The sequence below is a fragment of the Bubalus bubalis genome, chromosome 15 (assembly GCF_019923935.1).
Source record: "Bubalus bubalis isolate 160015118507 breed Murrah chromosome 15, NDDB_SH_1, whole genome shotgun sequence".
Classification (NCBI taxonomy): Eukaryota; Metazoa; Chordata; class Mammalia; order Artiodactyla; family Bovidae; genus Bubalus; species Bubalus bubalis.
This window is the reverse complement of record NC_059171.1, coordinates 21,845,012-21,860,298: the sequence shown is the minus strand read 5'-3', so window position 1 is coordinate 21,860,298 and position 15,287 is coordinate 21,845,012.

The window sequence follows — 15,287 nt, the reverse complement described above, 5'->3', positions numbered from 1 at the left end:
TCATTCAGAAAGGTGACTTTGATTTGTCCCATCTGTCAGAAACCCAATTTTAATTCCGCTTCTTTAGTAACTGATAGGTTTTTCATTGTCGTACTGGATTCAGAGTTAAACTTTGGAATGGAAACTATGGTGTCCTGTGTTTTTTGTTGTTGTTGTTTGTTTTTATTGGTTACTTTATATATATTTAGGTCCCCTGGTGGCTCAGATGGTAAAGCGTCTGTCTATCAATGTGGGAGACCTGGGTTTGATCCCTGGGTTGGGAAGATTCCCTGGAGAAGGAAATGGCAACCCACTCCAGTACTCTTGCTTAGAGAATCCCATGGACGGAGGAGCCTGGTGCAGGCTACTGTCCATGGGGTCACAAAGAGTTGGACATGACTGAGTGATTTCACTTCACTTCACTTATATATATTTATTTTAGTTTATAAAATGTAAACACAAAACTAGTTCATTTTCAAAAATAGATTAATAAACATCTCAGCATCAGTGTATCATGCCTTGCATTTCCTTTGACATTCAATGTCAAATCATAAATGAACTTCTTTTAAGATGACTTTTCCCCTTTATATGACAAAATAGCTATTAAAATGCTTATGTTTTATGAAAATAACAACATATGTTAAAGGCAAACAATAAGATATAAAAATAAGACATGAATATATATTTATATGATATACAATATTTATAAGATACATAATGTTTATATGGTATACAATATTATCTTCTATTTGGTATAAAGTTAGTTGTGTAAATTTTAAAAATGCTATTAATGTATATCAATCTTATATCTCACATTTTACAATCCAAACTTTGCTTGAACTCCAATTTTTTTTCCCAGTAGAAATGGGAAAAAGATTTTCCCTAGCTAATGGGAAATTCTTTAAAATATTGACATAATCTCTGTATGTTCTTCATTATGAAAATATATTTAGTATTTCCCCTTTGACCTCCACCCCAGCAATTTGATTAAAGCATCATCAGAATCCTAGTCTCCTGTGGTGCATTTTGTGTACTGGTATTGACCCAAGACGGAGAAGGCAATGGCAACCCACTCCAGTACTTTGCCTGGAAAATCCCATGGATGGAGGAGCCTGGTTGGCTGCAGTCCATGGGGTCGCTAAGAGTCGGACACGACTGAGTGACTTCACTTTCACTTTTCACTTTCATGCCTTGGAGAAGGAAATGGCAACCCACTCTGGTGTTCTTGCCTGGAGAATCCCAGGGATGGGGGAGCCTGGTGACTGCCGTCTATGGGGTCGCATAGAGTCGGACACGACTAAAGTGACTTAGCAGCATTGACCCAAGAGATTGTGTTTCTGATCGCCTCATTTTAGGTTTTCTCTTCACATCTAGAGGATACATAAATACATTTTTTTCAATGTAAATATGTTTAAAATGAAAATAGTCAACATTAGCCCTTTTCATGAAGTCCATATCTGTTTGCTTTCATATTCATACAAAAATATTATGAGAACTCTCCAATACACAGCTAACAAAAAGGGTAATCATAATATCAATGATTCTAGTGCATTAACATAGCAGAAAACCTGTATTTCAATTGCAGTCCTTATCTTTATTTTGTCATCTGTAAAATGAAAGGTTATAGATCTGTCTCTCTGCTCATCTTTCTTCCTCTCATTAATTCTCTCTGCAGCCAACATCTTTAGAGAAAGATGCTCATTAACCGATGAGCATGCCCAAAGAGGATTCCATAAACTCATTCCAAGCTCCCTTGCTGCTAGGAAAAGACATGTTTCATTGACTCTGTCAAGTGCATGTGCTCAGTCGTTCAGTCATGTCCAACACTTCTGTGACCTCATGGACTGTGGCCTGCCAGGCTTCTCTGTCCTTGGGGATTCTCCTGGCAAGAATATTGGAGTGGGTTGCCATTTCCTTCTCCAGGGGATCTTCTTGCCTTAGGGATCGAGCCTGTATCTTCTGCATTGCAGGTGGATTTTATACTGCTGAGGAACCTGGGAAACCCCTGTCAAGTACACATATGCATACAAGAAAAATATGGGGAAGAACCTAATGCAGTTTATAAACTCATTTTGTATCAGAGTGCTTGGGGCAATCAACTCATGTTTTTATGTTTACTACTAGTTTATATCATACTTCCCAAATGCTCAAATTTTGGTGCTTTCTGGGAGACAATCTTAAGGGCTTGGAATAAATGATCTGCATCAGTAAAAATCTACAGTGACATTTTTTTCAAGAGTCAAAATATGTAGATTTGGAAAAGAAGGTGGAGAAGTATAAAGTATACCTCTATTAAAACTTCTGATCTATTCATCTATGAATAGATGAATTTTTTTGTTCTTCATTGCAGCAATTTGGACTCTACTCTTTGTATGGTTGGGGTGTGTTTGCTTGGTTGGTTGCTTAGTTTTCACTGCCTTGGCAGTAATTGCAGTTAGCTTAAAAGTTTTTGTTTTTTTTTAATTTTATGTTGGAATGGAGTTGATTTCCAATGTTGTGTTTCAGATGTACAGCAAAGTGATTCAGTTATACATGTATCTCTTCTTTTTCAGATTCTTGTCCCATTTAGGTTACTACAGAGTATTGAGTAGAGTTCCTTGTGGTATGCAATAAGTCCTTGTTGATTATCTATTTTATATACAGTAGTGTGAATATGTTAATCCCAAACTTCTAATTTATCCCTTTCCCCCACCTTTCCCCATTGGTAACCAAAGTTTGTATTTAAAGTCTGAGTCTGTTTCTGTTTTATAAATAAGTTCATTTGTATCATTTTTAAGATTCCACATGTAAGTGGTGTCATATGATATTGTCTTTCTCTGTTGGATTTCGTATGATAATCTCTAGGTGCATGTTGCTGAAATGGCATTGTTTCATTTTTCATGTCTGAGTGGTATTTCATTGTATGTGTGTACTACATCGTCTCTACCCGCTCCTCTGCCGATGGACACTGAGGTTGCTTCTGTGTCCTGGCTATTGTAAATAGTGCTGCAGTGAGTACCGGGGTGCATGTATTCACTTTGAATTATGATTTTTTTTCTGGATATGTGCTCAGGAGTACGATTACTGGATCACATGGTAGCTCTATTTTTAGTTTTTAAAGGAAACTTCATACTGTTCTCCTTAGTGGTGTTCCAATTTACATTCCCACCAACAATGTAGGAGGGTGCCCTTCTCTCCACACTGTTTCCAGCATTTATTGTTTGTAGACTTTTTGATGATGGCCATTCTGACTGGTGTGAGGTGATGCCTCATTGTAGTTTGGGTTTGCATTTCTCTAATTTTTTTAATGTGCTTTTGACCATCTGTTTGTGTCTTTGGAGAAATGTCTTTAGATTTTCTGCCCATTTTTTTTTTTAATTGGGTTTTTTTGGCTTTTTTTTTTTTTTTTTTTTTGGCACAGAGTTGCATGAGCTGTTTGTATATTTTGGATATTAATTCCTTGTTTGCACCGTTTGAAAACATTTTTTCCCACTATGAGTTATCTTTTCCTCTTTTATGGTTTCTTTTGTGCAAAAAGTTTAATTAGGTCCTGTTTGTTTATTTTTGTGTTTATTTACTTTACTCTAGGAACTAGGTCCAAAGAAATATTGCTCCGATTTATGTCGAAGGCTGTTGTGCTTATGTTTTCTTCTTAAGAGTTTTATAGTATCCAGTCTTTTTTAAATCCATTTTGAGTTTATTTTTGTTTATGGTATTAGAGAAAGTTCTAATTTAGTTCTTTTTTGTGTAACTGTTAAGTTTTCCCAGTATTACTTATTGAAGAGACTGTCTTTTCTCCATTGTGTATTCTTGCTCTTTTGTCATAGATTAATTGATTATAGGTGTGTGGGTTTATCTCAGGACTTTCTACCCTGTTCCATTGATCTAGATTTCTGTCTTTGTGCCAGTACCATACTGTTTTGATGGCTGAAGCTTTTAGTATATTCCGAAGTTAGGGAACCTGATTCCTCCTGCTTCATTTTTCTTCCTCAAGATTGCTTTGTTTATTAGGGGTCTTTTGTGTTTCCATACAAATTTTAAGGTTTTAAAAAATATATATACATTTTTTTAAAAACTTAAGTTCTTTTTGTTCTAGTTCTGTGAAAAATGTTATTGGTAATTTGGTAGGGATTGCATTGAATCTGTAGATTGCCTTGGGTAGTATAGTCATTTTGACAATATTAATTCTTCCAATCTAAGAACTTGATATATCTTTCTTTCCATTTATTTGTGTGTTCTTCAATTTTTTCATCAGCATCTTATAGTTTTTGGAGTATGGGTCTTTTGCCTATCTAGGTAGATTTATTCCTAGGTATTTTATTATTTTTAATGCAATAGTAAGTGAGATTGTTCCCTTAATTTCTCTTTCTTTCATTATTAGCATATAGAAATGCAACAAATTTCTGTATATTAATTTTGCATCCTGCAACTTTACCAAATGCATTGATGAGATCTAGTAGTTTTCTGGTACCTTCATTAGGATTGTCTGAGTATATATTCATATCATCTACAGCGACAGTTTTACTTCTTTTCCAATTTGGATTTGTTTTATTTCTTTTTCTTTTCTAATTGCCGTGGCTAGGACTATGTTGAATCAAAATGGCAAGAGTGGGCACTTTTGTCCCTTTTCTGATTTTATTTATTTTTTGGCCTCCCCACATGGCTTGTGGAACTTCCTGACCAAAGATCAAACCCATGCCCCTTGCATTGGAAGCATGGAGTCTTAACCACTGGACCACCTGGAAAGTCCTTATTCCTGATTTTAGAGGAAATGCTTTTAGTTTTTCACTGTTGAGCATGATGTTTGCTGTGAGTTTGCTATATACGGCCTTCATTATATTGAGGTATAGAAAAAGCAAGAGAGTTCCAGAAAAACATCTATTTCTGCTTTATTGACTATGCCAAAGCCTTTGACTGTGTGGATCACAATAAACTGTGGAAAATTCTGAAAGAGATGGGAATACCAGACCACCTGACGTGCCTCTTGAGAAATTTGTATGCAGGTCAGGAAGCAACAGTTAGAACTGGACATGGAACAACAGACTGGTTCCAAATATGAAAAGGAGTACGTCAAGTCTGTATATTGTCACCCTGCTTATTTAACTTATATGCAGAGTACATCATGAGAAATGCTGGACTGGAAGAAGCACAAGTTGAAATCAAGATTGCCGGGAGAAATATCAATAACCTCAGATATGCAGATGACACCACCCTTATGGCAGAAAGTGAAAAGGAACTAAAAAGCCTCTTGATGAAAGTGAAAGTGGAGAGTGAAAAAGTTGGCTTAAAGCTCAACATTCAGAAAACGAAGATCATGGCATACGGTCCCATCACTTCATGGGAAATAGATGGGGAAACAGTGGAAACAGTGTCAGACTTTATTTTGGGGGGCTCCAAAATCACTACAGATGGTGACTGCAGCCATGAAATCAAAAGACGCTTACTCCTTGGAAGGAAAGTTATGACCAACCTAGACAGCATATTCAAAAACAGAGACAGTACTTTGCCAACAAAGGTTCATCTAGTCAAGGCTATGGTTTTTCCAGTGGTCATGTATGGATGTGAGAGTTGGACTCTGAAGAAGGCTGAGTGCAGAAGAATTGATGCCTTTGAACTGTGGTGCTGGAGAAGACTCTTGAGAGTCTCTTGGACTGCAAGGAGATCCAACCAGTCCATTCTGAAGGAGATCAGCCCTAGGATTTCTTTGGAAGGAATGATGCTAAAGCTGAAACTCCAGTACTTTGGCCACCTCATGCAAAGAGTTGACTCATTGGAAAAGACTCTGATGCTGGAAGGGATTGGGGGCAGGAGGAGAAGGGGACAACAGAGGATGAGATGGCTGGATGGCATCACTGACTCGATGGATGTGAGTCTCAGTGAACTCCGGGAGTTGATGATGGACAGGGAGGCCTGGCGTGCTGTGATTCATGGGGTTGCAAAGAGTTGGACACGACTGAGTGACTGAACTGAACTGAACAATGTTACCTCTATACTTGCTTTCTGGAGAGTTTTTTTTTTTAATCATAAATGGGTTTTGGATTTTGTCAAAAGTTTTTTCTGCATCTATTGAGATAACCATTTGGGTTTATTCTTCAATTTGTCAATATGGTGTGCTATACTGATTGATTTGTAGATACTGAAAAATCCTTGTCCTTGGGATAAAGTCCACTTGATCATGGTGTATGATCCTTTTAATGGAATATTGAATTTGGTTTGCTATATTGTGTTGAGGATTTTTTGCATCTATGTTCATCAGTGATATTGAGCGGTAATTTTCTTTTTTTGTGTGTTTTTGTTTTTTTTTTTTCTGATTTTGGTATCAGAGTGATGGGGCTTCATAGAATGAGTTTGGGAGTGTTCCTTCCTCTGCAAATTTATGAAATAGTTTGAAAAGTTTGGTTGTTAACTCTTCTCTAAATGTTTGATAGAATTTGCCTGTGAAGTCTTCTGGTCCTGGACTTTTGTTGGTTGGGAGTTTTAAAATCACAGTTTCAATTTCAGTACTTGTTCTTGATCTGTTCCTATTTTCTATTTCTTCTTGGTTCAGCCTTGGGAGATTGTAACTTTCTAAGAATTTGTCCCTTTCCTCAAGATTGTCCACTTTATTGACATACAGTTGCTTGCAGTAAGTAGTCTCTTGAGATTCATTTTTGAGTTGAGTTTCCGAGCTCTGTAGTGATAGGCAGGTAGGAGTGGAATGCTCCCACTGAGAAGGCAGCGCCTGAGTAGGCCTCTGCCAAGCTGCTCAGCAGTGGGTGTGCTCTGTTGTCACCTTTCATCATTGTATGGGCTCACAAAGACGCACTGCCCACAGCCCTCCCTCCGCCTTAGGAATGCCGGCATTGGCCCTGGTGTCCGCCAGGCATTGTTTTCATGAGGCCACCAGCACAGATGCACTGAAGTCCAGTTTCAGGACCACAGTAGTCATGCACTTTGACCTTCTGTGGGAGCTATGGAGGCAGTTTAACCCAAGCCTGGCCCTGCCCCGATGTGGCCCACAGCAGCCAGATTCATCTCAGCTGTGGAAGCACCTATTGTCCATTGGGATGTCCTGCAGACACTGAATTTACAAAGCCAGAGGCAAAAGCATGAAATAACGGCTCATGCAGTCGTGAGGAGAGATTTCAGCCCTACTTCCTAAGTCACCTGGCCTTGGGGCTCAGGTGTGATTGCAGCCCCACCTCTGTGCATGGACAGCCTGCTAGCATCTGGGGCCGCCCAGGTGGTGGCTGGGGCAGGGGCACTGGCACAGGCCGTGGCTGGGATGCATCCTCCTGGAGGCCATGGAGGCTGGCAGGTAGAGAAAGAGGCTGCTGGGGGGCTCCTGCCCCCACCTTCACTCGCCACTTAACAATGGTGCTTTGCTTTTATCGAGGGCCTGGCTTCTTCCACGAATACTCCCAGTTGTGGCCGCACCACGCTCCAGCTCCTTCAGGCTGTCTCTGTGCCACCAATCCTAGTCCTCCCCACAGGTCTGTCCTGTAAACCCCCGGTTCCAGCCTCCGATCACCCCAGCAAACATGTATCTCAGGCTGGGATGCCAAGGGTAGGGGCATGACCGGCCGTCTATGCAGGTTACCCTCTGTTCTGCCTGCCACAAACCAATCATTGCACTCTCCTCTGAGCCTCTGAAGCCCTCTTCTCTGTCCCAACTGCTCTCCCTGCCAGTGAAGGGGCTTCCCGGGAAGCAGGGACATTTCTGCTTTTTCAGCTCCCTCCCAGGGGCACAGGTCCTATCTCACTTCCTCTTTTTTTTTCCCTTTTGTCCTACCCAGTTCTGTGGGAACTTTCTTGTCCTTTCAGGTATTTGAGGTCTTCTGCTAGTGTTCTGTAGGTGCTCTGTGAGAACTGTTCCATTTGTAGATTATTTTTGATGTATTTGTAGGAGGGAGATAGCTTCCATGTCCTTCTCCACCATTTTGATTAAAGCTCCTCCTGAATCTGGTTCTCTAAGAGGACAAAGTCTTCTTAAAATACTGAACTGCTTTTGGTAATTGTGAGTTTCATTGTTTAACTTATCTGCATTTGTCATTGAGATCTTTTATTATCATTGGTTAAAACTTATGATATTTTGACAGACTTCCCCAAAATTAAATTATAAATAAAGTTTATTTGACCTCTAGCTAACTTTGAGGTTTTCCAAAGGGCCCCTGGAACACCTCAAATTATTTCTTTTCTCTCGAGAGGAACATTACTTAGGCTTTTTTAGTATGTTAAATTGAGTGGGAAGCATTGTCAAGTAAGTAGTGATAAAACTTCTTAGATTGTATCATATGGGTAAACATTATTAATGTACACATTCTAGAAATTATAACTCCTAAAATTCTGGTGTATCCTGGTAAATGGTATCATTCATAATTTTATTTTATTTTATTTTTTAATTTAAATTTATTTATTTTAATTAGAGGCTAATAACTTTACAATATTGTATTGGTTTTGCCATACATCAACATGAATCCACCACGGATGTACACGTGTTCCCCATCCTGAACCCCCCTCCTTCCACCCTCCCCGTATCCTCCCTCTGGGTCATCCCAGTGCACCAGCCCCAAGCATCCTGTATCCTGCATCAAACCTGGACTGGCAATTCGTTTCTTATATTATATTATACATGTTTCAATGCCATTCTCCCAAATCATCCCACCCTCTCCCTCTCCCACAGAGTCCAAAAGACTGTTCTACACATCTGTGTCTCTTTTGCTGTCTCACATACAGGGTTATTGTTACCATCTTTCTAAATTCTATATATATGCGTTAGTATACTGTATTGGTGTTTTTCTTTCTGGCTTACTTCACTCTGTATAATAGGCTCCAGTTTCATCCACCTCATTAGAGCTGATTCAAATGTATTCTTTTTAATGGCTGAGTAATACTCCATTGTGTATATGTACCACTGCTTTCTTATCCATTCATCTGCTGATGGACATCTAGGTTGCTTCCATGTCCTGGCTATTGTAAACAGTGCTGCAATGAACATTGGGGTACACATGTCTCTTTCCCTTCTGGTTTCCTCAGTGTGTATGCCCAGCAGTGGGATTGCTGGGTCATAAGGCAGTTCTATTTCCAGTTTTTTAAGGAATCTCCACACTGTTCTCCATAGTGGCTGTACTAGTTTGCATTCCCACCAACAGTGTAAAAGGGTTCTCTTTTCCCTACACCCTCTCCAGCATTTATTGCTTGCGGATTTTTGGATAGCAGCCATTCTGACTGGTGTGAAATGGTACCTCATTGTGGTTTTGATTTGCATTTCTCTGATAATGAGTGACGTTGAGCATTTTTTCATATGTTTGTTAGCCATCTGTATTTCTTCTTTGGAGAAATGTCTGTTTAGTTCTTTGGCCCATTTTTTGATTAGTAATTCTGTTGGATTTTGTACATCACAACAGTAACCAAATTTCTTTTCAATTGTACTGTAATCTTGGTTGGGATGAAAAAAGCATTCTGCTAATGGTTAGAGATGATCAGTTACTCTTTATGGCTTTACAGTGGCTTTTGATGACTCTGTAGCTATTTTGTGAAGAAGTAGGGAAGAATGATAAAATCCTTCGTGTGCAAGCACTTGTGGGAAAATAAGTACTTCAGGGAAAATAAGAAAAAGGAGGGAATGAAGTGAAGATATGCTTCTTCAGACCTCAACTCCGGCTGAGTTACCCTGCCCAGCTGCTCTGGCCGTTAGGCCAATCTATGCATCCCTTCTCCCACTTTTCATTCTTTTCTAGGCCCAAATGCTCACACTGGGGCTCAGGACTTCCCCTCCTTCTGGGGACCAATTAGAAAATCCTGGGTTAGTTTCTGGGGTGCAGGGACTTATTCTAGTATGGCGATACCATCTAGGACAGGACATGGCACTCAATTTGAGTCAGGAGCCACTTCCAGAGCAGGGCAACTTTCCCTGCTGTTGTCTCAAAGGGGGCTAAATGCAAATGACCAGACAGCTAGCTTTTTCAGACTTCTTTAACTGGAAAGATCACAACCTTCCTTTAGAGAGAGGATCTTTTTACACCTGAAGCCCATTGGGCAGTACTCACATCTGAAACAAATTGGGACCTCAGTGAGGAAAGAACTCCCTTGAAAAGTGAAAGTGTTAGTCGCTCAGTCGTGTCAGACTCTTTGCGACCCCATGGACTGTAGTCTGCCCGGATCCTCTGTCTTTGGGATTCTCCAGGCAAGAGTACTGGAGTAGGTTGCCACTCCCTTCTCCAGGGGATTTTCCTGACCCAGGGATCAAACCTGGGTGTCCTGCATTGCAGGCAGATTCTTTACCATCTGCCCCATCAGTAATACCCTCCTGGAGTACTACTTATTAGTACATCTTGGCAAGGCAGGGGAAGGAAAGCAAAAGAGATTAAACAGAAATCAAGAAATTTAGCCAAACAAATGAAGACTTCTCCGAATTTTTGTAAAGGATGTATCAGGCCTACAGACATCATACTAATGTGGATCCTGAAGCCCCTGAAAATATTATAATGGTAAATTTGACTTTTTTTTTTCACTCGGGGAAAAGTGTCTCAAATATCAGGAGAATGCTGCAAACACTAGATGATACATTTGGAATGAAGAATTCTTAATTGGGAGATGTTGCCTTTAGTGTTCAATAGCGAACAACAACGGAAGAAAGATGATGCAAACAAAACACTTGTTTTTGGCAGTGACATTGGAATTTCCTGAAGGACAGTAACCTGAAGAGAGGTAAGCCATGATTGGGAAAGGAGCAATGTGCTTACCCTAAGGAGGAAGAACATTAGCAAACAAATTGCCCTAGGCTGAAACATAAGAAAGACAGTAAAAGACAGAGCCTCTCACCTCCTAGAAAGAGAGGAACACTTGATGAATGAAGAGGTCCAGGGCCTCCCTTGGACTTGGGCTATTTCCCCACACCCAGAGCCCCAGGTAAACGACAGTGGGGAATCAGCTGCAAGTTTGCTCGGCTGAAGTAGAACATTGATCATCATCCTGGGAAAAAGCTGGAAGACGGCACCAAGTTCTTGAAATCTGGTGATGCTGCCATCGTTGATGTGGTTCCTAGTAAGCCCATGTGTGCCGAGAACTTCTCTGACTACCCTCTTCTTCTTGGACCACTTTGGTGGTGGTGACATGAGGAAGATGGTGGCTGTGGGTGTCATTTAAGCAGTGGACAGGAGTATGGGTAGAGCTGGCAAGGGCACCAAGTCTGCCTGGAAAGTTCAGAAGGCTAAATAAATACTATACCTGCCACCCCAGGCTTAATCAGTGCTGGAAGAACATTCTCAGAACTGTTGGTCTCAATTGGTCATTTAAATTTCATAGTAAAGGACTGGTTAATGACAACAATGGATTGTAAAACTGTCAGAAAACGGAGAATGTTTTGTGGACTATTTTGTGTGTGGCAGTTTTAAGTCATAAGTTTAAAAATCAGTATCTTTTAATTAGTTGAAGGCCTTTTTAAGGCAATTCTCCCCTGATTTGGATTAAGGTATAGGAATTATATAAGGCTTCCCTGGTGGCTCAGACAGTAAAGCGTCTGCCTGCAATGTGGGAGACCTGGGATCGATTCCTGGGTTGGGAAGATCCCTTGGAGAAGGAAATGGCAATCCACTCCAGCACTGTTGCCTGGAAAATCCCATGGACGGAGGAGCCTGATAGGCTACAGTCCATGGGGTCGCAAAGAGTTGGACACGACTGAGCATATATATCCTGGAGACCACAATCAACAGGAAAAACTGAGAGAATGAATACCAATTTGAGATAAGATGGACATGAGTTTGAGTACACTCCGTCCAGGAGTTGGTGAAGGACAGGGAAGCCTGGTGTGCTGCAGTCCATGGGCTCTCAAAGAGTCGGACATGACTGCGCGACTGAACTGAACTGGAGGCCTTGCCAATTGCCCTGCTATAGATCAGTGCCTTCTGGGTGGTTCCCAGAAGTAGGCTTAAATTAAGCCTCTTTGAAATGTTGAATGGTTGGCCATTCCAGGTGTCTGGCCAGGCGAGAGAATCTATAGATGATTTAAAAGACCTAGCAGTTGCTAAAACTTTGGGCACTGTACTAATCTGTTTGTGAGTCTGCCACCAACACGTCTGCCTATGCAACTGGAGTGATATCATTGTAGCTGAAGAAGGGTCAACCAATTTAATTTTGCTCAAATATAAATAGCACAGGAATTTAGTATATGTATTGTGAACTGGAATCAAAACCCCTAAGTTCAATTACAAATTAGACAAAAAATTACTAAGGGGTTTCATGAGGTTCAGATAGCTGTATTAAAAAGAGGACTGATAAAGATTTTAAGGAATATTCGTTAACCTCTGGAAGTAGCCAGAGCAGTATTTGTCCTTTTCCCACCAGATGGTGGAGTGGACACTGACAGTAAGAAGTTGTGATAGGAGAGAAATTTTATATTCTATTACAAGTTAATTGATAAAAGGACATTGCCTATATGTTTAAATTATACATAACGGCCCAACTTACTTCCCTGGTGGCTCAGACGGTAAAGCGTCTACCTGCTGTGCAGGATACCCGGGTTCGATCCCTGGGTTGGGAAGATCCCCTGGAGAAGGAAATGGCAACCCACTCCAGTACTCTTGCCTGGAAAATTCCATGGACTGAGGGGCCTGGTGGGCTACAGTCCATGGGGTTGCAAAGAGTCGGACACGACTGAGCGATTTCACTTCACTAATGGCCCAACTCTAGGAACCTTGCCTCTCAGGTAATGAACGTTAAGCTAAAGAACCTTTGTTTAACTCAGGAAACATCCTCCCACCTGTGGACAACTGCAGGCAGGAAGAAATTGACACATCCCCTTTGAAGGTTGATGGGAACTAGGAAGTGTTTGACTTTACTCTCTCCCCTTTTACTATAAAAGAAACCTGAGTTCTAACTCAGGAAGATGGTTCTTCAGAAAACAAGTTCACCACCTTCTCAGTTACTGGTTTTTGAATAAAGTTGCTAATCCTTGCCCCAACAACTTGTCTATTTATTGGCCTGTCGTGTGACGAACAGTAGGAGCTCGAACTTGCTAACAGTGAGCCCAGGAAGTATAAAATTCCAAAAGGGAGATTTAGGCTAGGTGTTTAGGAGGGATAGTCTAACTGTCAGAGACTATGGAATGGGTTGCTTTGCCGAGTTTCTCTCTCCAGGCACCTGCCAAGCAGAGGTTGGATGGCCACCTCTTATATGAGATTGTTCTCGAAGACTCCCTCAAGATTCTATGATTCCATTAGCCTTGTCCTTGGTCAAATGTATTAATTAGGACTAATGACTTCGAATAGCAGACACCCAACTAATCAACAGCTAGAATGGATGGGCTTTCTTGGAAGAGCAAAGATGCAGCCAGTCTTCAACCATAATGGAATGAGGAACATGGAACCTGCAGGACTCTCTTCAATTCATGCCTCCTCTTAGCTTTGCTGACTTTCTTTTCTATCAATGCAATTTCCATCATATAACAGAAAACATAGCCACTGATAGCGCTTGGTCTTTTTTTCCATGAAATCTCTGTCATGGGAGATGAGCTGCCTCTTTGGTGTCAAGGCAAAACAAGACAAAAATAACAAATCTTCACAGGCAAGGGTATATACTGACCCATTTTAGGAGTCTGCACCCTCTATACCACCATCAGTTGAAACCAGGAGAATGGGATTAGTTAGGAAATGGCAGATCTCTTGGGAACTCTGTGGATGGAGCAGAAAAGGAGGCATACTGAACAAAATGACACCCTACTCCAAAAGCACAATTACAGGGAGCTGGTGCTCAGGCATTAAGAACATGACAGGTTTAGTCTTTCTGATTCAACCATATGCAGACTATTAACAGAAATTTAAGGACTCAGGAATTATTCATATTGATAACAGCAATCTTTCCAGGAATATTGGAAAGGGATATTCACTGTTACGGCTGAGTATCTGAGACCTGTAATCGCTTAGTGCTGAGCTAGGTCCTATGCTGGGTACAGAACTATAGGCTATGTTTCCTATATTCAAAGTTTAACAACTGAATGGAATTAGGACCGTGCATTCTGAGAATTATTTTAAACACAATTAAATAGAGGATTCCTGGGTAGGAAATGGCAACCCACTCCAGTATTCTTGCCTGGAAAATTCCATGGACAGAGGAACCTGGCAGGCTACAGTCCATGGGATTGCAAAGAGTCGGACATGACTAAGCATGCTGCTGCTGCTGCTAAGTCGCTTCAGTCGTGTCCGACTCTGTGCGACCCCATAGAAGGCAGCCCACCAGGCTCCTCTGGCCCTGGGATTCTCCAGGCAAGACTACTGGAGTGGGTTGCCATTTCCTTTTGGAGAAGGAAATGGAGAAGGAAATGACTAAGCATGCATGCACGCAAATAGAGGATTAGCCCTTATAGATGATGTCATTTACAAATAGTTCTCACATCAAATTTAGGTTATTCTTCTCAACAAAACTCTCAGTGGTTCAGAAATAGGCTGTAGGAATCTGCATTCACTCATTTATTCATTTGTTCACTCGTATGCATGTCTTTTGAACTCACCTTTGCTTTAGCCACACTGTGTAAAGAAAATGGTAGAGCTGCAGTTCCTTCTCTCAAGTTTCTTAGCTGCTGTTCTCTGCCTGGAATATTCATCTAACTCCCACCCTCCAGTGCCACCATTACCTTGTGTTTAACTCCTGTCCATTTTTATAGATACTAGCCTTCCTTGCGGAGAAGGCAATGGCACCCCACTCCAGTACTCTGGCCTGGAAAATCCCATGGACAGAGGAGCCTGGTAGGCTGCAGTCCATGGGATCGCGAAGAGTCGGACACGACTGAGCGACTTCACTTTCACTTTTCACTTTCAGGCATTGGAGAAGGAAATGGCAACCCATTCCAGTGTTCTAGCCTGGAGAATCCCAGGGACGGGGGAGCCTGGTGGGCTGCCATCTGTGGGGTCGCACAGAGTCAGACACGACTGAGGCGACTTAGCAGCAGCAGCAGCCTTCCTTGACTCTCTCAACTGGTTAAAACACTGCTGTATATTCCCATAGCTTTTTTGCCCTGGGAAAGTTATCTTATTTGTAATTTTTCACCCAATGTGTGTCTTCTTTATTAGAATGAAAGTTTCATGAGGACAGGGCCATGCTTTTTATGTTTACTATAATGCCTAAAATCGTGTCTCAAAATAGCTGGACTAAATAGTCATTAACTTGGCAGATATTTATGAAGCATCTTTGTGTACAGCATTGTTTTTGGCATTGAGTATATAAAACAGGGGAGAAAAGAGGTATGGTCTCTTTCTTGAAGGAGCTTATAAAATAGTCAAAGTGTAGATTTAATGATGGAATAATACCTAACTCAAACTGCTTGTGAAAGTCACTCAGTCGTGTCCGACCAGGGA